Source organism: Poecilia reticulata, chromosome 18 (assembly GCF_904066995.2).
Source record: "Poecilia reticulata chromosome 18, P_reticulata-male-v2, whole genome shotgun sequence".
NCBI classification, from domain to species: domain Eukaryota; kingdom Metazoa; phylum Chordata; class Actinopteri; order Cyprinodontiformes; family Poeciliidae; genus Poecilia; species Poecilia reticulata.
This window is the reverse complement of record NC_088847.1, coordinates 29482588-29505511: the sequence shown is the minus strand read 5'-3', so window position 1 is coordinate 29505511 and position 22924 is coordinate 29482588. Positions and strand designations below refer to the sequence as shown.

The 22924-nt window shown below is 39.1% G+C and overlaps 1 protein-coding gene and 1 long non-coding RNA gene across 4 annotated transcripts in view; both read right to left on the bottom strand.

The window, feature by feature from the left end:
• Nucleotides 1-22924, bottom strand: part of LOC145548594 (uncharacterized) — an 80195-nt gene that overhangs the window by 4953 nt on the left and 52318 nt on the right. The gene's annotated exons all lie outside the window — the stretch shown is intronic.
• LOC145548961 (uncharacterized) lies at nt 11718-12421 on the bottom strand. Its single transcript, XR_014084906.1, has 2 exons — nt 12215-12421; nt 11718-11802 (listed from the first exon to the last, which is right to left on the bottom strand). It is a non-coding gene; the product is annotated as an uncharacterized LOC145548961 (long non-coding RNA).

The window sequence follows — 22924 nt, the reverse complement described above, 5'->3', positions numbered from 1 at the left end:
TTAAGCTTCAGGGTCTCCAAGGCCAAAATAATAAGCAAACCCCCCTTTCACCTGCAGACCCGAACATGTTTTTTTTTTTTTGTTGAGTTTGCAAGAATTTATGCTGCATGTCTGTTACCGTGATTTACTTAATCGTTAAATTCTTAAGATCTGTGTTGATGAACCAACATCTTCATCTTCATCATGAATCCTCCTGGATCTCAGTTTTCATCAAATATTAATAAATATTTCTGATTTCTCTCCAGCAGCTGCTGATCAGATCAAAACTCAGAGACCAACTTTGACTCCAGAACCAGAGAGACGAGAAACGAGGACCAACATCATCACTCTGGGATCAATAGGAGCTCTGATGGTTCCAATTATAATGTTAATTATTTTTCTAAGGAAAAACTATACAAATCATTTGACAAGTGGATCTTAAAAATATAATATAGATAAAAGTTTGTTTACTTGAGTTTGGCTGAATCTAATTTTGTCACAACAAAAACATGAGAATCTATATGATGATCCACAATGTCTAAGATATTAATGAGATGAAACTGAACAGTTTGTTTTGGAGACGTTAATTTACCCAGAGAGAGAAAATTATTGTCCTGTTAGTTAAATTATTTATTATCACAAGAAATTGTTATTTATGGATTGTTAGAGGAAAACTGGACAAATAATGAACATTGGTGGCTGGTAGTTAATTATGCAAAATGTTTGCTATGAACAAATAGAAACATTTTAGCTTTCAGATTTTATTCATGGGCTGCACAGTGGCGCAGTTGGTAGAGCTGATGCCTTGCAGCACGACGGTTCGATTCCCGGTCTTTCTGCATGGAGTTTGCATGTTCTCCCTGTGCATGGTGGGTTTTCTCCAGGTACTCCGGTTTCCTCCCACAGTCCAAAAACATGACTGTCAGGTTAATTGGTCTCTCCAAATTGCCCCTAGGTGTGAGTGTGTGTGTGCATGGTTGTGTGTCCTGCGTGTCTCTGTGTTGCCCTGCGACAGACTGGCGACCTGTCCAGGGTGACCCCGCCTCTCGCCCTGTACGTTAGCTGGAGAGGAACCAGCACTTCCTGAACCCACTAAGGGACAAGGGTGTCAAGAAAATGGATGGATGGATTTTATTCATAATATGAACTGAAGAAATATAAGAAAATGTATCAATAATATTCAGCAGTAATAAAATGTAACTTAACTCTCCTCTTTGACTTTGATGTTTTCCATCTGGATGAAATGATTTCTGCTAAAGTTGAGTTTGTTAACATCTGGATGTTCATGAGGTTTGATCCTCACTGAGGTGAAACAGCTGGATGAAGATTTAATGGAGCAACAAAAACAGCAGCTGATGGGAGATCAGGAGGAAAAAACTAAATTTAATAAAACTGGAATTAAACATGAACATCTGATGAGACAGTAGATTTATTTACAATGAAATCACTGTGGAGTTACTTATTAGACATAAACACAACAGTAGTGACAAATATACAAGATTTCATACATTTAAAAACATTTTCTTGCACCAAGATCAGATTTAAAAGGTTTTAAAGTCTTTTATTTCTTTAAAACTGAAAATGAAGGCATTTGTATAAAAGTCCTTTCATAGTTCATTTGTTTCTCTGAAACGCTGAAAATCTGTTTAGATAATAGAAAATTTTCTTCTCTTATAAAAAACTATTAACACTGAAATTATAATAAATAAAATGATCCCAGCTGCTGCTGTGAACTTTATCCGTCTCTCTGGTTCTGGAGTCAAAGTTGGTCTCTGAGTTTGAAGCTGATCAACAGATGATGGAGAGAAATCAGAAATATTTACTGATGAAAACTGAGGATTCATGTAGAAGATGGAGATGTGGGTTCATCAACACAGTAATCAGGATTTTATCAAAGGAAAATTATTTATATATTTTCTTCTCACCAGTAACTTTGAGTCGACATCTTCCAGAGTTGAATCCATCTTCAGTTTTCACGTCACACAAATACAGACCAGAGTCTTCAGTCCTCAGTCTGGACACATGGAGTCTGATTCGTCCTTCTCTGAGGACGTCTTTGTCACTCTGGACTCGTCCTGAAAACTGATCATCCTGAGACTCTGGAAACTCAACACCATCATGATGAACATATATTACTTCAGTATGACAGATGACAGCGTTGTCATCAATAAATGTTAATTGCAAATCAGGGGCGGTGTAATCAGGCTTCAACTTCTGCTAATTGGTTTATTTGTTGTTTCTAAGTACATTTTCATTCAGAGGTTACCAACAATCTGACTGGTTCCAAGTTTCACATTTAAAGCTAAACCTGAAAAAAGACGTCAGGGATCAACTGAGTTCCGTAAGTTTTCTACAGCTCAATGAGACCAAGTTGGTTTATTGTTGAAGTTCTTTGACTTATTTCCTAATTAATTTCCCATTAACATTAATTTAATCAGCAAGTCTTAAGATCGATAAAATGATTGTAACAGAATATTTGACAACATTTGAACAATTTGACAGTGAATGAAAATCCTGAGAAGAAATTAAGGATTAATTTACAACATTAAAACATCATGGACATCATCTAACAGAGTGATTAATGCATCAATAATACATTTTGACATTTAGTTTCAGACAGACAATCTGTAGCTTTCTCTGCTTCTGGTAAAAAAAAAAAATAATATCAGTTGGTTGAATAAACCGAAAAATGTGGAAACAATTTTAGTGTTGACAGCATCCATTTTTATTTTATCAGAAACTGAGTAGCAACAAAAACAAAATTGTTAATTTAGTTCATTTTTGCATTGTCACACAAATGAGGATCCAACAAATGAATTAAGAAGGTGAGAATTAAATGTTTTATTAATCAAACTGACTTTAAACAATATTTGAATTACAGGAAGTCAGATTTCAGATCATCTCCACGGGAAAGAAGAACCATCAGATCTTCTTTAAGAGATTCCAAGAAGAAAAGTTAGAACATTTTCAGTATTTCTTGTTTATTGATTAAATCAATCACATTTCATTTCAATTTGCTTCAGAATAGCAGATACTGGCAGAACAGAAAAACACTAATATTCTGCTTTTAAACTCAATGTTTTTCTAAGTAAATAAACTCAAATATGTTACAATTAATCTCCATTTTTTTCTCCATCATACAGTAAAAAAAAGCCTCAGAGGCAAGGAAATGTATTTTTATTGTACGTTTCACGTACAGGATGATTCAAAGTGCATGTTTTTAAAACACAAACTGATAAGTTAGTGATAACTTTAGTCTTCAAACCAGAGTTTCAGCAGCTGCTGCACTTGGGGCGTTTATTGGTGAGAACCATTAAAACTAAATGCTGCCTCAATGCATCCATTTTTTTCATGCTCCTCCTGTGTTTGTTTGTTTCTGGGTGAAAAGAGGCACAGCTGGAGTCCAGGGAGGTGAGAGAGCGAATGATCAAACCTGAAAAACAAGTTCCAGTTATTTCTGGAAACGATGTGCACTGACTGCACATTCAGGAACTTTGCATGTATATAAACTTTTGGCTTTAAAATGTTAAAGTATCAGTGAAACATCACAATAGTTGGTTGTTCAGGTGCAGAAACTGGAATAAACATCATAACATCTTTAGTTTGTGGTTTCTGTTATTTGAGCATTCAGAATGAAACAAGTCAAGAAAACTAGCTTTGCTTTAAAGAGAAAAACCTGAATACTACAGCACATGGTGCTGCAGTAAAAATTACTTTCATTTTACAGAAACTGTTTTTCAGAAAGCCTCATCCTATCGTCGTGTCTCTTCAGAGATATGAGCAATAATAACAGTCCTGTAGATAAGGATGTTAAACAATAGTTCATAAGATAAAACTCTCCCACTCAACGTGTTTCAACTGGTGAATAAACCACAAAGCCTCACCTGAGATAAAAACCCTCTGCCTTATTGCATAAACCCTCAAACATAAACCATCAGCTTGGCTTCCTAATATATTTACGGCTTTTACAAGAAGAAACTTTGACTTTGCACACTAAAAAAATGAAACAGAAGATGTACCAAACTTTCTAGTAGTAGTAGTCTATATTTCATGTGTCATACACCCACATAGCCCACATGGGCTCATAAGACACAATAAACAAGCAGACATAAATATTCTTTAAACAACAAAGCATCCTCTTTCTAAGGTGCCAGGCCTTAAAAATAAACTGTGTTAACTGATCAAAAATACTTAAATGGATATATATTTTATCCCCATTCGTTAACATAAAGTATTTTTGTAAATAATTTCTCAACCTCAAGTACAAAGTAAAACAAAAAGTGGACTTCACTCCCTAGTTTCCCCAAATCACTCAGAGAATATCTACAGTCGTCCTCTGGGACTGAACAGAAACATCCCTTTTTGTGTAAATACACTGCTCAAAAAAATAAAGGGAACACTTAAACAACACAATATAACTCCAAGTAAATCAAACTTCTGTGAAATCAAACTAGGAAGCAACACTGATTGACCCGACGAGGGTCCCTGTTGTCAATCAGTGTTGCTTCCTAAGTGGACAGTTTGATTTCACAGAAGTTTGATTTACTTGGAGTTATATTGTGTTGTTTAAGTGTTCCTTTTATTTTTTTGAGCAGTGTATTTTGTTCATCTATGAGCTGGCATATTAATAAACCTGTTCTATAATCTGAATCATGTCTGCAATATTTCTAACTTCACAGGGTTCCTGTCATGATGTGTGATAGTGGAGGTGAGTGAGAACGCAGGCAGGACCCAGGATGTAGTGAGGATGATGACGTGACAAGGATCCGAAAAAAGATAACAGGTGGGTTTAAATACACAGGGGGAACTAGACACACCAGGAAACTATTTATTTATTTATTTCAAACAGACAGAAAAGACAATCAAGAAAAAAGAAAACAAAATAAAATAGCATGAAACAAACGTAAGAAATAAAAATGTTAAACAACTTATTCTGCCCATGTGACATGCAAATGTTATATTTTCTGTTCGAAAAGGAGCAGGTAGAAGATATAATATCTTGTAATGTCCTGCCCCTTTCCACCCACAATCAGGGAGCAAACAGGAAACGACACAGAGACTCACAGGAACACAAATCTAAATGAAACACAGAAAAAAAAACCAAATCCTTACAGATCCCAACTCATACCTCCATATAATGCAAATTTAGGAGTATTTCTTTGAACACCTAAAAAATATCACAGGGCTCTACATTGAACTTTTTCACTGTAAGGTTGTTGACAGTAACTCCAGACTCCGGCTTCATTATCTAATACAAGGCAAACACAAGATCCATTCAACTCACCCTGCACCCTTCATCCCAGGTCACAACAATATATGACTTTATTTATAACTGAACCTACTGCTCTACCAGCTGAGTCCGATTGGACTTTTATTCCTTCTTCAAATCCGAAATGGTCAGTAAATCCCAAATATTGATATGTTTTTGTAATAGACAGAGTAGTGGGCCTAAAACAAAATGTAAATGTTGTCCAAGCATGACTGCATTTCTGAAATGAATAACTTCAGTTTTAGCACAATTTATCCTTAACCTCAGTTTGTTATACCAGTCATAAGTAATATTTTACAGTTTCTAAAGATCTGGTTCACTTTCAGCAATAACTACAATATCATCTGAGTACAATAATATACTAAATGATTGACTCCAACAGATTTGTTAATCCAATAGCAAAGAAACTTTAACTTTAGTTCATAAGCAGAATCATTTATCTTGAATGACTTGAGGATGCAAACTTTTCCAAATATGTCCTGTAATTAATATATAAACACTATATACACTATAAAATAAGCTAAATGTTATTTTGCACCTTTGCTGTTAAATTTTTAAATAAATTATGCTTGAGCAGACAGTTTATGCAAATCAGAGTTTAGCTTCTGTCGTGTTTTCAGCAGGTGACGCTCATGGTAATGTGAGGTGCGGCTTTAAGCTATGAGAACCGAAAGTTGATTCAGATCTGCGTCAGGAGCTTCAGCTCAAAGCGAGGTGAGTTCTCCGCTTTTCCTCTGTAATATTTAAATAATACATCCGGCGTTATAGTTATTAATTATTGCCAGTTGTAATTTGTTGTTTTTTACATTTGGGATAAAATTTTCAGGTATTTTTTGCAAGAAGAAAAAAAAAAACAGCATGTCTCTAATCAGCCTGCTCTGTTCCAGTACATTAAAGAAATAAGGAATAAAATCTGATGGTAAATAACATCTTATTACCAGATTTCTCTAATTCACACATCGATATACAATGCAGTAAAGTCAACTAAACTGTGCGCAAAGTGTCACATATTTTTACTTCCCTTGTGTTAGTAAAGGGCATGAAGCCATCTGTTGCTGCTGTTGTAATGGCGTCCCTACCATGAAATGACTATTGAAAAAGGAAGTCACAAGACAGAGGGATGATCTAGGATGGGGTGTCAAACTCTAGTCCTCAAGGGCCTTTTAGATGCAACTTTTAGATGTGCCTCTGCTGCACCACACCTGAATAGAATAATCAGGTCATTAAGGCTCTGGAGAACCGAACTACACTAGGAGGAGGTAATTAAGCCATTTCATTCCAGCGTTTTGTACCTCTGGCACATCTAAAAACTGGAGGACAGCGGCCCTTGAGGACTGGAGTTTGACACCTGTGGTTCTAAGGCAGTGGTTCCCAAACTGTGGGCCGCGACCTCTCAGGGGGCACGACATGAAAACTAAGAAAAAAAGACGAAGACTGTGTGGGAGAGGCGTTAGGAAGACCATAACAGAGAGTCTGTAAGAGTCTCTCTACCCCCCATATTGTATAACAAGGGGCATCAAACAGGGAGTCTTGTGGCTCAGTTTTTAATCCTCCCCTGAAGACATGTGTCACTATGGCCGCTGTCATGTTTTTCACGGTTCTTTGCCTTACAAGGAGATTTACATTCACAGATGAAGGTTAGTCTCTATTTGCTTTAGATATATTGCTATTGCTAAGAAGTTAAATAAATTATACTTTAATTTACTGAATGAAACTAAAAAAGTAACAAGTAGTTGTTACATCCATTCAGCTGTTGAGGCTTTTAGTTATACAAAGTAACTCAACAAGAACTTGAGTGGAAATGAAATGAGTCGTGTATAAATGTTACAAATCTAAATACACAAACTCTGGATGTTTTTACATGAGACACAAGGCAACATCAATAATAACAAACTGGTTGTTTACATTTTCTATTTTAATGCAGTTGATGATCAGACTGCGATAAATTACGTTTTCTAATGAGTTTTTCTTCAGAAATATTTGTTTTCTTTTTGCTCTTCGAATTGTGTATTTTAATATGTTTATGAAATCAAATCTCAAAGTGGGAGTGAATTACAATGACTCACGGTTTTCTTTTAGTAAGTGTAACCACAGATTTCTGATTAATGGAGAATTCAGAACAGCTGATCTGAAAGTTGAGCCAGCACCTCATATTGTTAGTGACATTGTTCCTGATGTCCTGCTGCCTCTCCTCCTCCTCTTCCTCTCTCAGGATGAAGATGATCTCCCTGCTGCTCCTCATCCTCAGCTCATGTCTCTGTGGTCAGTCTCCATCTTGTCTTTGTGACAGAAAGCTCTCTTGATGGAGCTGAAAGACTCCCATGTTCCAGTTCTCAGTGTGTCTGCTCCTCTCTTTCCCTCTCTGTCTCCTCAGCAGCAACATTTGTAGTGAATGTGACCCAGAGCAGCTATGAGGCCGAGGAGAACCAGAACATCACTCTGGAGTGGACCTTCACCTGCAGACCCGACTCCTCTCCTTCCTCTGTGTTTATCTACTGTGAACTTCTAGCTCCCCCTGGAGGACAGCTTCTGTATCTGGTCCATGAAGGTGTTGAGGTTCCAGATTCTCAGGATGATCAGTTTTCAGGACGAGTCCAGATTGACAAAGACGTCCTCAGAGAAGGACAAATCCGACTCAATGTGTCCAGACTGAGGACTGAAGACTCTGGTCTGTATCGATGTGAAGTGAAAACTGCAGATGGTCTCAACTCTGCAACATGTCGACTTAACGTTACTGGTGAGAAGAAATATTTTTCTCTGCTTGTTCAAATCCTGATTCCTGTGTTGATGAACCAACATCTTCATCTTCATCATGAATCCTCCTGGATCTCAGTTTTCATTAATATATTTTTCTGGTTTCTCTCCAGCAGCTGCTGATCAGATCCGAACTCAGAGACCAACTTTGACTCCAGAACCAGAGAGAGGAAGAATAATCCTCCTCTTAATCACTGTGGGAGTCACAGCAGCAGCTCTGATTTCTCTAATTATAATATTTATTATTTTGTTCATGAAGAAAAAGACAAACGAAAATAATCATTTAACAAAGAATGAAAATTGCTAATATTTTCATCAAATTTTTTTAAGTACCTGCAATTACAGTCTATGACCAGAAGGTGGCACTTTAAAATTATTGACCTGCTGATCAGTGCGACTGTGATCAACCTTTGACCTCCATTACCGATCTCAGATCAGCTACTGATCTATCTGAATTAATCTTTGTTTCTGATGATCTTTGTTCTCCAGATCATCTTATTGAAAGTGTCATAATTGTTATTTCTTCAAAATGCCCAAAGTTTGATCCTTAAGCTTAAACGTTCATCTCAAAGCGTCATATAACTTTATATTTTGATCAAATGAAATGTTCTCTGTTTTTATTATTTATTGTTGTTGTGTGTCTGTGAATGGTTGTTGTTTAATACCAATGTGTGTGAATGTGTTACTGTGAACGGCTGAACTGAGTGGACATTTTGAGATCAAGTATTCAAAACTTGCAGAAACTGAATATTTCATTAAAACCTGTTTATTTTTCTACTAGCTGTGTCTCCATCTTGTTCTCCCTGAATGAATCTCTCTGTTTACTTGTTTCCACTTCATTGTCTAATTTAGCGGATCTCAACGTGGGCGGTACCGCCCGTTCAGAGGACGGCAGGGGGCGCTGGCGGACATTTTTACAAAAGGGGGGCGCTGGGATGCCTTTGGGGGGCGTTTGGTCGAAGGTAAACTTTACACCTTAAATCCACAACAATACCAGTTTAGACTTTGAGCAACTTGGTAAAACTGTATTGTGTAACATTAAACCATGTTTAGCTGCAACTGTATTGATGGCAGCTCTTCTTCTATTCAGTGTTTGTAGCTTCATGGCGCAGCTCCGCTCCGCATCAGTTCAGCGTTAAACTGGCCGATGACGCTGCTGTGATTCACTTTGTCTGGTATTTATGTAGCTACATATGTTTAGGCAGTTCTGTGATCATGTCAAAGCAGCAATTTATATTAAAAAGTGTTTTATTTTCGTTTGAAAGCTGCCCGCTACCATGGAAGGACAACAGAAAATCGCTCTTATAAACATGTAATTACTAAAATCACGATACCTTCACTTTGTATCCCTCTGAAAAATGAACCCATTTAAATAAAGAAATCCTCATGGGTGATACCACGATAGAGAGCGTTCATTTTATATCGTTAACACGGTGCTGTAAGTGGTCAGACATGAAACGGGTGTGATTGAACAACGGTACCACAGCACTTTTACATTTCAATAATCAGAATGCCGAAATTGTTTCCGTTGTTTTAAAAGGTTTATGTCAGCCTGCCTTTTCACCAAAGATGTTTCCCGACCGCCCTGCACCTTAGGGAGTTAAAAAAAACAAAAACAAAAAAAACGCCGCGCACATCGCGTAAAATTCTGAAACATGAGAAGCGGGCAAAACGGAGCGACGAACTAGATGTGAATTATGGCATAAAAACAGAGAATCCGACGCTGAACAGTGAAAAATCAACACATGATGTGAAACACATGACGATTAGGCGGCGCAGCAGGTGATGAGTGAAGATTACTGATGGTCAATAAACGATAAAATAAATCTAACAACAGGAAAGAAACTAAAGTGGACATAGCAATAAAACAACAGAGGATAAAACTAATCAAATAAAACTAAATGGAATTGAATGAAGAACAAAATGCAAGAATAAACTAAGAAACTAAAGTAAATACGGAGGAATAAACTGGTATGGCAAGACCTTTCGAGCAATAATTAATACAGAGACTGTATGGCAAGAATAAACAGACACTATTTCCAGATAAAAGGTAAAATAATATTGTTGAAGTGTCATGGGCAGGTGCGCAACTACACATTATTCAGGTGGATGCGAAAACATAAATCGACACAACCCCACAAAGGAGCGTAGAAACATACGCCCCCCCCAAAAAAACATCTACAATAATGATAGTAACATTAATAATAAAATAATTGTCAGTGCAAGTAGTCTACAAATTCTTTGGTGGGGGGCGGTGAAGGACCTGGATAAGGGCTAGGGGGGCGCTGGCCCGAAAAAGGTTGAGAAACACTGATCTAATTCAATCTGATCTTTATTGGGTGTTTGGAGGAACCAAACTGAGAAGGAAAATTTTAAAGAAGGAAACAAAATAATTGGTAGTTCTGGATTAATTAAATGCCAAAATGTTTTAAAAATGTGTCTAACCAATGATTTAATGGGTTAAACAAAGTCTGCCAGATGTCATTCTTGTTATTTATCAGAAGGAGATAAATAACAAGGAAACTTTGCCTCAGTGGTTCAGAAGTGTGGAGTCAGTCTGACGACATGATGTCAAAGGCAAAAGTGATTTTTGTTTTCAGGTTCAGACACGACAGGAATGAGCTGCTGTTGCCATGGAAACGTTCATCACGATGCAACGCGTAGAGATCAGGGATGAGTGGACATAAATAAACCACATGAAGTGGTTTAAGCCACGTAACCCAAACCAGCAGATGACAAGCTTTGGGTCACCTTGTCATCTGCTGGTTCTGGTCCACCGGGTTCTGAAGTCCAAAGTCATTGCAGCTTTTTACCAGGAAACTCTAGAGCTGCTGGTTCTGCTGACAAATTGTATGGAGAAGCGGATTTTATTTCCCAGTAGGACTTTGTACTGACCCACCGTCCCAAAATAAGAGGGATGTGGGCAACAAAAGCAACAAAATTTGGTTCAATGTACCATCAATGTGTTCCTGTTCTTGATTGTCCACCTATGACCTTTAACCTCAAAGAAAATCTTTGAGCTGTTCTCAAGAGGAAGATGGGACCCAGAGAGGCAGATGGATGGAAGAAATGTTGCACTTTTATGCAAAATCCTAGTTTTTTAAATGCACAAGTATTAAATCAATATTAAATAAACTGTGGATGAATTGATTCCTGTTAAGCTTTGAAGGTTCAGTAAAACACTGACTTGATATTTATGTTTCTTGATCCCCACACAGTAATTCAAGAATGAAACTATTTAGTAATAAATTATATAAATTAACCTTTATATCAAAAAGTTCTTCTTTATATAAAATGGAAATTTAATGTAAATATTTTGGTATCAATATAATTAATGTGATTTTCCAGGATAACATTATTTATCATTAAAACATGTCAGAAAACATGTTCGTTTATAACATGTCAGCTTATTTACAGAGATCTGCTGAACTAGAACAGATCTGTGCTGTTATTGATTACTACACATACAGTTTGACTTCCTGTAACCTGAGTTAAAGGAAGTCAAACTGTCTGATAACAGAGGAAGCAGCAGGTCAGTTTCTGTTAGTGAGGTGGATCAGCGTCAGTTCTAGTTCTGAGCAATAAGGAAGTTTGTACAGAAAACGGTTCTGCCGACATGAACAGTCACTGTAGGTGAGGATCTACTCTGAAGTTAAGGCTGGTGGGATATTTACACTCGCCACTGTGTGTCGATCAGGACAAACTGTAGATGGGATTTCTTTGCAATCTCTCTTTATTGAGTTGGTACAGCAGTGGTACAGATGTGCAGCAAAGGATGGGCTTGGAGTTGGAGATGTGGTCTAGATCATAACAGAAATAAGCCCACATTAATTCACCTTGCACATTTATCCAGTACAAGTGGCAGCAGTGACACCTGCTGGCCACAAACTGACCACATGTTCATCAAATGCTACGACTGATAGCTAAAGAGGTTTACCCACGTGAAGTAACTTAAAATTCACAATAAACAGGCACATCAACATGTACGGATACTAACGAGCACACGAACAGTAATAAGCCAAAATACTTGAAATACTATGCAACATAGTATTTCAATGTGCAGCATGCTAACAATGTGCATGCTGCACATGCTAACGTTGTTAGCATGTGCAGCATGCTAACAACGGCCCGACGAACACAACGTCATCATACCGCACAGATGGAACTACTAAATAATAACTACCTTAACACATTTAACAACAAAACACTTACAACAAGTCAGGAACGCACGTCCACCCCAACCGAAACCGTCGGCACCAGCTGCACGCCTCCACGCTCAGAGACACGGTGTTTCTGCAGCTGCTGAAAGTGCCATGGAGAGAACTCACCACTGGGTGGCGCACCTCCCCGTCCCAGACCAAACCAACCAACACCTGGCCCAATCTCAATAACAAACAGTAATGTCCACTCGAGCCTTTGTAACAGTCACATTAATAAATTGCCCCGAGAAAAGGGAGAAGATTTTGTTTGTGAGCCAACTTGACCTGCGTTGCATCAACAGTGTGGACAGCAGAGCTGTTATTTCTCTAAAAATAGAGGAACAGTGTTTACTGATGTAGCAGCAGCTATTCGACCACTTCAGTAAAAAACACTTTAGTGGTTTCTTATATTTTCTTTATTTAGTTTTAATTGAGCTAATTTAGTATTATACTCTCTAGTGCTCTACAGCATAAGTTCATAGTCCTTTATTAAAAAAAAATTCTACATTTCGTCACTATTTATCTTTTCATATTTCAGTTCTGAAGTTAAATCAAAATTCAAAATCAATAGTGTTGTTGAAGGTTTGAGCTAAAATAATTTCAGAAATACTGACTATAATTTAGGAATATAATTTGAGACCACAGTAAATGTTTTATTTTTTCCATTGAGGAAAGCGTTACATATGTTTAACTTCTTGATGTGCGATAACTCAATGTGGAACCTCCGTTCAGGTTATTGAATATTATTTTAATCAGAAGGAAATAAAATGCATCTGAATATGTCATTAATATTACTTAAAAACTTACTGCTAAGAATAGATTATGGCGAGAATCCAGGGCTGGAAGAGTTCAAGCAGAAACGACTGACCGGTTTTGAAGCTCGGCTAACCGGGTGGGTCAGGCTGTAGAGTAAGAGGCTCTAGTGTCACAGATTCATCACCTCCATTAATGCTTTCACGCTGTAATTCAAACAAGAGGCCCAATCAAGTATTGAGTTCATATAAATGTTCAAACCTTCCAGAAGCCGACATTTGTGCTTAAAACATCTGTTTATGATCAAATTAAATATTCTCATTTCTTCAGACACTGAATTCTGTGGTTTCTTTGTCTGAAAGACAGAATCATAAAAATGTCCAAAAACAAAAACTAAATGTTTTTTCTCTGAGTAACAAATCTCTATAAATTACTGTTTACTTTCTGATTACTGACAGAAAACATTGAACTTTTATTCAGTATTCTAGTTTTTGAGTTTGTTAAATTAATATTAAATACATTGTGGATGAATTGATTCATGTTAAAGTTTGTTGGTTAAAATCTTCTTTATTAATTAAAAGACTGAGTTGATAGTTATGTTTCTAAATTTCCATTAAATCTCCAGTAAATCATGAATGAATCAATGAACAATAAACAATGAAAAATGACTTTTCAGCCAAAACGTTTTTCTTTAAATGAAATACTGAATTAATATTAATGTTTAATGTTACATGTTTAAATTATCAGTAAAACGAGAATCACTGAGATCTTCATCGGTTGGATCTTTACTGTACCCCAAGTGTCAAAGAATAGAAACATCTTCTGAGTGAAGGTGTGTGTGAAGGTGTGTATGTGTGTGTTAGTATCCAGATCAGAGAAGGACAGTTTTCCTCTGTCCCAGTCCAGATTCACGCTGATCCTCTGGAGATTCTTCTGGACTGAGACACGAGTGGAAGGAGCTGGAGGAGAATATGCAAAGTATTCACCTCCACAGAACCAAATATAAAACTATCCAGATTCTATGTCACCCTTCCTCTTAAGAGACTTTTCCATCACACCAAGTCTCCAGTAAGAACTGTCTCCAGCATCAACATCCCAGCTGTGGTTTCCGGAGTTAAAACCCTCAGAACTCAGAACAGAACCACAGTAGTCAAACCTCTCTGGATTATCAGGAAGCTGCTTTTTCTCTCCTCTAGTCAAACTGGTCAGATCGTCAGAAAGGTACAGGTATGGACTTGCCGTGTTTGGGTCCAGAACCAGAGGAGTGTAGGTCACCATGGTCTCCATGTTGCTCCAGATGTTGAAGGCCAGGTTGCCCAGATGTTTGGCCTGGTCTATCAGAGCTCTTGAGGGCAGCTGTGGATCCTCCAGCAGGGGGCAGCGCTGGACTCTTTTCCACTGCAGCCTTGTAGTTGTGCAGGAATGAGACGTCTGCAGCTCTCAGCTCCTCCTCTGTGGCTCTGACTGTGTCTGAAAGAGCTGCTATCTCTCTGCTCAGAGCCTCCATCTTCTCCTTCATCATCCCTCTCTTCTGCTCCTCTTTCTCCCTCAGTGCAGCCAGCCTGGCCTCCTCTTCCTCTGCTAGAAACTGATGAAGCTGCTTAAACTGATCCCTAATCTGCCTCTGTGTGTGTCGGGCCTGGACCTCCAGGTGTTCTGCTGTCTGATCAAACTCCTCCTGAACTTTCTTCCTGAGCTCCAGCTTCTCCTCTAAAGGCTCCAGAGTTTCCTGAAGGTTCTTCTTGAGCAGCTTCATCGATGGGTCTGAATCTGTGGTTGGTGTGTAAATCTGAATCTCTGCAGACGAGACAAACTGGCTGCTGATGGTCCAGACAGAAGAGTTTGAGTTTCTCAGAGTGCAGAGAGCAGAGACCCTCTGAAGCTTTTTGGTTTCTCTGCTGTAACAAAGACTCACACAGATTCTTCAGAAGCAGACTTAAAGGTGGTTCCTCTCTAGATCTCTTCTTACAAACTGGACACTCTTTTACTGGTTTCTCTTTCCACCAGTTCTGCAGACATTCCTTACAGAAGCTGTGGCTACATGACAGAAGAACCAGATCCTTAAATATTTCCAGACAGATCGGACAGCAGAGATCCTCCTCTAACTTGGAAGCCATTTTATCTCCTCAGAGTGAAGCTGAAACCACAGCAGACAGAAAGTTAAACCAGGAAGTCAGTTTCCCTTCTGTAGAAACTTTATTCTCTTACTTTAACTGTGATTTCCTTGTTCAGTCTGTGTTCCAGTCTGTGTGGACCGAGTTTTGCATGGCACTCAGCAACTTCATTTAAATACGAAAACCTCTGCTAGGCACAAGGGGATGGGGGGTGACAGGGGAACACAGACACACAGCATTTTTGACCATTTTTGGCAGTGCTCGACTCTGACTAAAACCTCTTGCCGAAAGCCCTCAATCTCCATGCGCACGGCAGAACAAGGTGTCAATAGCTGAAGAAAATCCCATTTTTCGTCCTGTGCCGTGATTACGTTTGATCGACATCCAAATGAAACTCCAAAAGACGTCCGCGGGACGTTCACCGGACTCAAAATCAACCACCATTAGACTTTCGGCGGACTTTCATTTGAATGTCCGCTGATTGCATTTTATTCAAAAATCAAAAGCTATATAATGGTTATGCTAGGTCCGTGGGAATGCTAACATAGCAGCCATTTTATTGGAATGCAAGGTTTTCATGAGGAACAGTTGTCTTCCATTACCATGGGATATTAATCCAACGTTTTAACAAATTGTAGAAAAGGAAAGCTGGCCCCGCACTTTACTGTTTTCACATGGAACAGTTGTCTTCTGTTTCCACGACATATTAATCTAATGTAATAAATTGTAAAATCGATGACAACCACTTAACACTTGGCAAAGAATTTCTTAATTTTATAGTATTAACATTAAAGACTACCCACAACAAAATATGATAATCACATTTATTTATACATATGTACCAAAAAGAGGGCTGCACAGTGGCGCAGTTGGTAGAGCTGTTGCCTTGCAGCAAGAAGGTTCTGGGTTCGATTCCCAGCCCGGGTCTTTCTGCATGGAGTTCGCATGTTCTCCCTGTGCATGGTGGGTTTTCTCCAGGTACTCTGGTTTCCTCCCACAGTCCAAAAACATGACTGTCAGGTTAATTGGCCTCTCCAAATTGTCCCTAGGTGTGAGTGTGTGTGTGCATGGTTGTGTGTCCTGTGTGTCTCTGTGTTGCCCTGCGACAGACTGGTGACCTGTTCAGGGTGTATCCCGCCTCTCGCCCGGAACGTTAGCTGGAGATGGGCACCAGCAACCCTCCCGACCCCACTGAGAGACAAGGGTGAAAGAAAATGGATGGATGGATGGTACCAAAAAGACATGAAACCTTCTTAGAACAAAGTAAAACAGCACAGTATACATTTTAGTACAATGGGTTTTTAGAGAAGACATTCACAATAACAAAAAAATTAAAGCAAAGTCAGCAAAGTAACCCGGTGCTTAAAAATAGGATTTTAAAAGAAATATTTACACCAGAACTTATTTTATGAGCGTTGACACATGCACAAAATAATAATAACAACAAAAAAAACAAACCAGACAATCTTGAGCCTTAAAACTTTTGGTGTTCTGAATCAGACGCTTGGTTCTTTGGTACAGCCTCTGAAAAACAGACCCTGCCTCTTGCCCAGAACGTTAGCTGGAGAGGCACCAGCAACCCTCCTGACCCCACTGAGGGACAAAGGTGTATAGAAAATGGATGGATGGATGAGATTATACTTACTAAATATTTCAGTCATCAAGAGCTGGTGAGCAGAAAGACTTCTCTCTCCACCCAGTCTGAAAAGATCTCTGCTGTTCTGCTTGGTGGTTTGAAAGGATCTTGGATAAAATGTTGCAGACAGCAGATCAGGTCCTTCTGAGATCCCGCTGTGATTTTAGGCCTGATTTCTAGTTTCCAGCTGTAATAACTGAAGCTCTGCATTGACTCTAGATCCAAAAATAACAACTTCAGAAAAATGAATAAAGTTATTCCACATCCACGCTTTCATTTGTTCTATTGACCTACTCAAGGTTAAATGGGTTCATAGTGACCTGGTGACATTGTAATGTAGTTGTTCATCATCTGCATTATTTATTAGAACTGGTGGAAAAATGAGGGGCTTCAAACTGACAGATTTTTAGGCGTGGAGTTCGTTTATAAACTGTACTGGTCAACTGTACCGGTTATGGTGATGTTGACCTCATTGCTTCGCTCCCGTGTCCGACTCGCACCAGTACACCCCAGTGTCCGTGGGGTAGGTGTTACCGATGGTGCAGGTGGAGGCAGCAGCCGGAGTAGCATGGCCTGACCCTGCTGTCTGAAGTTCTCCTCTTCACCTTCCAGCCGGTGGAGTTGATCGGATCCTCGCAGCTCAGGGAGATGGAGTCGTAGCGGAAGAACTGGGACCGGTCAGGGCTGACCTGAAGGCAGGCTGAGGGGGTTCAGACGGCTCACATCGGCAATAAATTTAGGGGAAATATTACTTTAAACACAATGAAAATAATTGATCAAAAATAGAGTACGGATGGAGGTGATTAGAGGATGAAGTGGAATTCAAAAACTCGCAATGTTGCATTAGGAACAAAAAACAGAGGAAAGCACGTTAAAGGAAAGACAAAAATGAAGAAATCAACAAATAAAAACTGAAAAATAACAGACGAAGTTGCACAGAAAGTGTGAAACTGCTCTGGAAAATCAACACAAACATTGAGAGAAAAAACAGCATGTGCTGGAAAATATTTCTACAGTTTGATCAGAAAAACAAGCAATTGTTTTAGAACATAATTAGAGATTAATTACAAACAGGCGACAGTAAAGCAGTGGAAAGTTCACGGTGTTTTTACTCACTCAGCATCAGGCAGGACGGTGTTACCAGCATCCTGTCTGACCGTCGACTGACTGAAAAACACGTTTCTCACTTCTTTTGTGAGAAGCAAAGATCCTGCAGGCGCCGCAGAGGCTCCTGAAGGGCGTCAGACTCGTGTTTCCTTTCTGACAATGAAGGTTCACAGAACAAACTGCTTTTTTAACAGAAAACCTGCTACTGTTTGATATTTGTGAGCAGCAGCACAACCACCTTTTAAAATCATTAAGCAGTAAAATGGATCTTGGATTTTTGAACACTGAAAGCAGCGTTTATGAAACCTGAATAATGGGACTTTAACAGACAACATATTGAAATGGACGCCAGTCTGTTGGGTTTCTGAGTTCATTACACAAGGGGTGTGGTGGCCATTTGTAATGTTTGCAACTTGTAAGTTCTATTAATTTAGTTTTTTATTTTTGGAAAGTTAGAATTAAGTCTGTGATTAATTTGTAAATTAGAATTGATTATGTTGGTAATTGGTTAGCCCCTCCCATTAATTTAGGTAATTAAAAACACACCGGGTGCTTGGTGGAGGCATTGTTTTGCAAATGTCTGGTGTGTACGGGAGGGTTGGTAAATGATTTTTTGACCATTTCATTTCACTTGCATTTCACTTTCAATTTGACTTTTTATTTTGCACCTTTTTACTTGAAACGCCATGTTAAGTTCACTTTCGTTTTCGATTAAGATGTAGGACATTTTTTGATATTTTGTTACTAATTTTATAAGAAATAAACAATCTATTTTCGCAAACAAATGAAGAGGAAGTGCGTTCAATCTAAAACCCACCTGTTAACACACACGGCCTTAGTTGGAGTATTGGAAGCTAGAAGGCCGCGACATTTAAGTCAAAAAATCATTTTTTGGAACATTTTTGGAAGGTTTGGATATTGGAAAAGCTTGGAAGATTGGATGATCGCACTTGGCGACTGAAACTTCATGGAATGGACTTGGAGAAGACGCACAAAGTTCGTGAGTAAATGCGATACTTTGTTGGAGAAAGCAGACGCTGAGCTGCAAATTGAAAAGTTTGTTTTGGACAATTATCTTTTGGATTTAGAGAATCGAAGTTTGTGTTGAAAATGGATGAACAAGATGAAGGATTTGAGAAGGAAAGAGAACTCTTTAATTTAATTAAAAGACGCAGAGCCAAACTCGGCGTTCTGACAAGAAAAAGAAATGACATTCATGCTTTAATTGATGCTGGAGAGTTAAAACCCTCCATAGATGAGCATATGAAAACTTTCAATAATTATTTAGCAGAGTTTATGGACTTGCAATCTTCAGTTCAAAGACTTCTGAACGTTGATGAAAAAGAAACCGATCACTGCGATTGGTATGAACCAAAGTTGATCAGTTTTAAAGAGTTCCTGGATGAGGTAGAAGTTTGGATGAATGGCGACCCTGATGCGCAGAAGAGCGAAGTATGTTCAGCATTTGAAGTTGAATCAAAAGCGGCATCTCATGACCGTGACGTTGAGCCGGATGACAGCGTCTCACAGACGGTGCAACAGACGATCAGCAAAGACTTTGAAAGGCTATCTGGGTCCGCAGCTAAACCAGCGAGCAAGACAACCAGCACGACGCCCAGTATAGTGAGTAAAACCTCTAGTGCTCGGAGTTCGAGCTCTCGTGCGGCTTCAATGGCGCTGATGGAAGCCGAGGTGGAAAGAGCCGCTCTGAAAGCGGAGGCGGATGCGCTGCAAGAAAAACACGCGCTCGAGCTGGAAGAACTCCAGTTAAAATCAAGAAAAGAAGCATTGGCTTTGAGGACCAAGCTGGTGAAGGCGGATGCAAAGATGAAAATCTACAACTCTGCGCAAGAACAGAAAAGTTCCAGCGCTGACGTCGCAAGTCGGGAAACATCAGGTTCCGCAGCATCTGAGTTCATACCCGCTGCTACAGCTCAAAAGGCTCCAAGAACACAGAAGCGATCAGCAACTCTTGCACCTTCGCAAATGCCCCAAGAGACATCTATTAATGAAACATTAAAAGTGAAACCGGAAGGGGAAAGCCCAAGACAAATATCTCAGGTTGATGTTCACAGTAGTGCTTTAACAGAGATCATGAAGAAACAGAATGAAATCACTGAAATGCTTGTAAAACAGCAAAGACTGTCACTCCTGCCATCTGTAGAAATCCCTGTTTTTAGTGGAGACTCTTTACATTTTAGGTCCTTTCTTAAGGCTTTTGAGCAAGGAATAGAAACCAAGACGGATAACATGCAGGACAGGCTTTACTACTTAGAACAGTTTACCTCAGGACAGCCAAGAACTTTAGTGAGAAGTTGTATGCACATGAGTCCACAAACTGCTTATGTAGAGGCTAAAAAACAGCTTGAGTGGAACTTTGGTAACAGAGCAAAAATAACATCTGCATTTATAGACAAAGCTCTGAATTGGTCAGTTTTAAAGTCTGATGATGCCACTGCTTTAAGAGCTTATACATTATTTCTAAGAAGTTGTTTCAACACAATGGATGAAGCTGGGTTTATTGATGAGCTTGAAAACTCAACCAATATGAGGATTCTTGTTTCAAAGTTACCTTTTAGACTTCGTGATAAATGGCGACTTATTGTGGTTGACATAGCAGAAAAGTACGATCGTAGAATAAAGTTTAAAGATCTTCTTGACTTTTTGGAAAAACAAACAAAAGCTGCATTAGATCCTGTTTTTGGAGAAGGTCAAACTACAAAAGAAAAGATGGCTTTAAAACCATCAAAGGTTCCTTTTAAAACTAGAAGCAGCAGTTTTGCCACTTCTGTTGCTGTAGTTTCTAAACAGAACAATGACAGACAGGTCCAGTTTAATCATGAAGATGTAAAGTTGACTAAAACTTTGTGCTTATTCTGTCTTAGAAGTCATTGCTTAGAAAAATGTGACTCCTTTAAGAGGAAAACCAACAAAGAAAAGGTGATTTTCATTAAAAGTAAAGGTATATGCTTTGGATGCTTACAGAAGGGGCATATGAGTAAAAACTGTCCACAGCGTCTAACATGCCTCACCTGTAGTAAAAGTCACCCTACGGTTCTGCACATTGAACCGGCAGAGCAGCAACGTCAAATAGTTGAGGCCGAGGGTGAAGAGTCACCAGTCTCAAGTGCTCTTGTATCTTTAAATGTTGGTAGCTACACTGGGGCCGGGTCTAAAGTGTGTGCTCTGTCAGTTGTCCCAGTAAAAGTAAAGTTGGAAAAGGGGACAAAGATTGTAGAGACTTATGCCTTTCTAGATCCAGGCAGCTCTGCAACATTTTGTACAGAGGCTTTGATGATGCAGTTAAATGCGTCTGGAAAGAAAGTGGAAATCATGCTAAAAACCATGGGTCAGGAAAAGCAAGTAAGTAGCTATAGATTATCTGGTTTGGAAGTAGCTGCTTTAAAAGAAAATGAGTACTTGAAGTTGCCTGATGTATATACTCAACAATCCATTCCTGTCACTAAAGAAAATATCCCTAAAGAGGAAGACCTAAGAAAATGGTCTTATCTAAGAGGTGTTGAGTTGACACCAATAGATGCTGGCATTGGGCTGCTCATTGGTGTAAATTCTCCCAAAGCATTGGAACCTTGGAAAATAGTTAACAGTGAAGGTAGTGGGCCTTATGCTGTGCTAACACGCCTTGGTTGGGTTGTTAATGGTCCTCTCAGCCAGGTTAGTGAAGAAAATGGACATGTTGCTGGTTCTATTCAGGTGAACCGTATTTCTATAAGTAATTTGGAAGAAATGCTGGTCAGTCAGTATAACCAAGATTTTGTAGAGCACCAGTGCAATGAGCATGCTGAAATGTCTGTAGAAGACAAACAGTTCATGGACATTATGTCAAAGTCAGCGGTGCTTAAAGACGGTCATTATTACCTAAAGTTACCCTTTCGTAATCCTGAAGTAAAAATGCCCAACAACAAACAGGTGGCCCAGCAGAGGGCGCAATGTCTGTTAAAACGATTTCAGAAGGATAAACTATTTTTTGAAGAGTACAAAGAATTTATGCATAATGTTAGTGTGGAAGGGCATTCAGAAATCGTTCCGCAAGATCAAGTGGAACAGGAGGAAGGAAAGGTGTGGTACGTACCTCATCATGGGGTCTACCACCCCCGCAAGAAAACACTGCGGGTTGTCTATGATTGTGCTGCAACATTTGCTGGAACATCTCTGAACAAAGAGCTGTTACAAGGACCAGATTTGACTAGCACCTTATTAGGTGTACTCATTCGTTTTCGGCAAGATCCAATAGCACTTATGACAGACATTAAAGGGATGTTCCACCAAGTCAGAGTTGCTGAAGAACATGTAAATTACCTACGTTTTCTCTGGTGGCCCAACGGTGACATCACAAAAGAGCTTGTTGAGCATAGAATGTTGGTCCATATTTTTGGTGCAGTCTCTTCCCCTAGTTGTGCCACATATGCACTTTTAAAGACTGCTGAGGACAACAAACATCTGTACCCAGAAGAGATTATTAATACAATCAGACACAGTTTTTATGTAGATGACTGTCTCAGGTCTGTCCAGACTATTGAGCAGGCCATTTTTCTTTATCAACAGCTCACTGATGTGTGTACCAAGGGGGGATTTAGGCTCAATAAATGGGTGTGTAGTGAGCGCTCTGTCCTCTCTCAGATCCCTGAGGAAAATAGAGCAACATGTGTAAAGTTGCTAGATCTTAGCCGGGACCAGCTTCCCACTGAAAGAACCCTGGGGGTGCAATGGGATGTTGAACAGGATGTTTTCACCTTTAGCATTGAAAACAAGCACAAACCACTAACGAGGCGTGGTATTCTGTCCATTGTCAGCTCTGTTTATGACCCTTTGGGTTTCTTGGCTCCAGTTATTCTCCCTGCTAAACAAATTCTTCAACATTTATGTAAACTGAAGCTTGGCTGGGATGAGAGAATTCCACCAGAAAAAGCCCAACTTTGGAAAAAATGGGTTGAAGATTTAGTTCTTCTTGACAACTTTAGTGTCAGAAGATGCATCACACCCAAAGAGTTTGGAGAGATAAGAAGTGCACAGCTGCATCACTTTTGTGATGCCAGTGAAACTGGATTTGGTGTTGTGTCTTATCTTAGGGTATCTAATGACAAACAGGAAG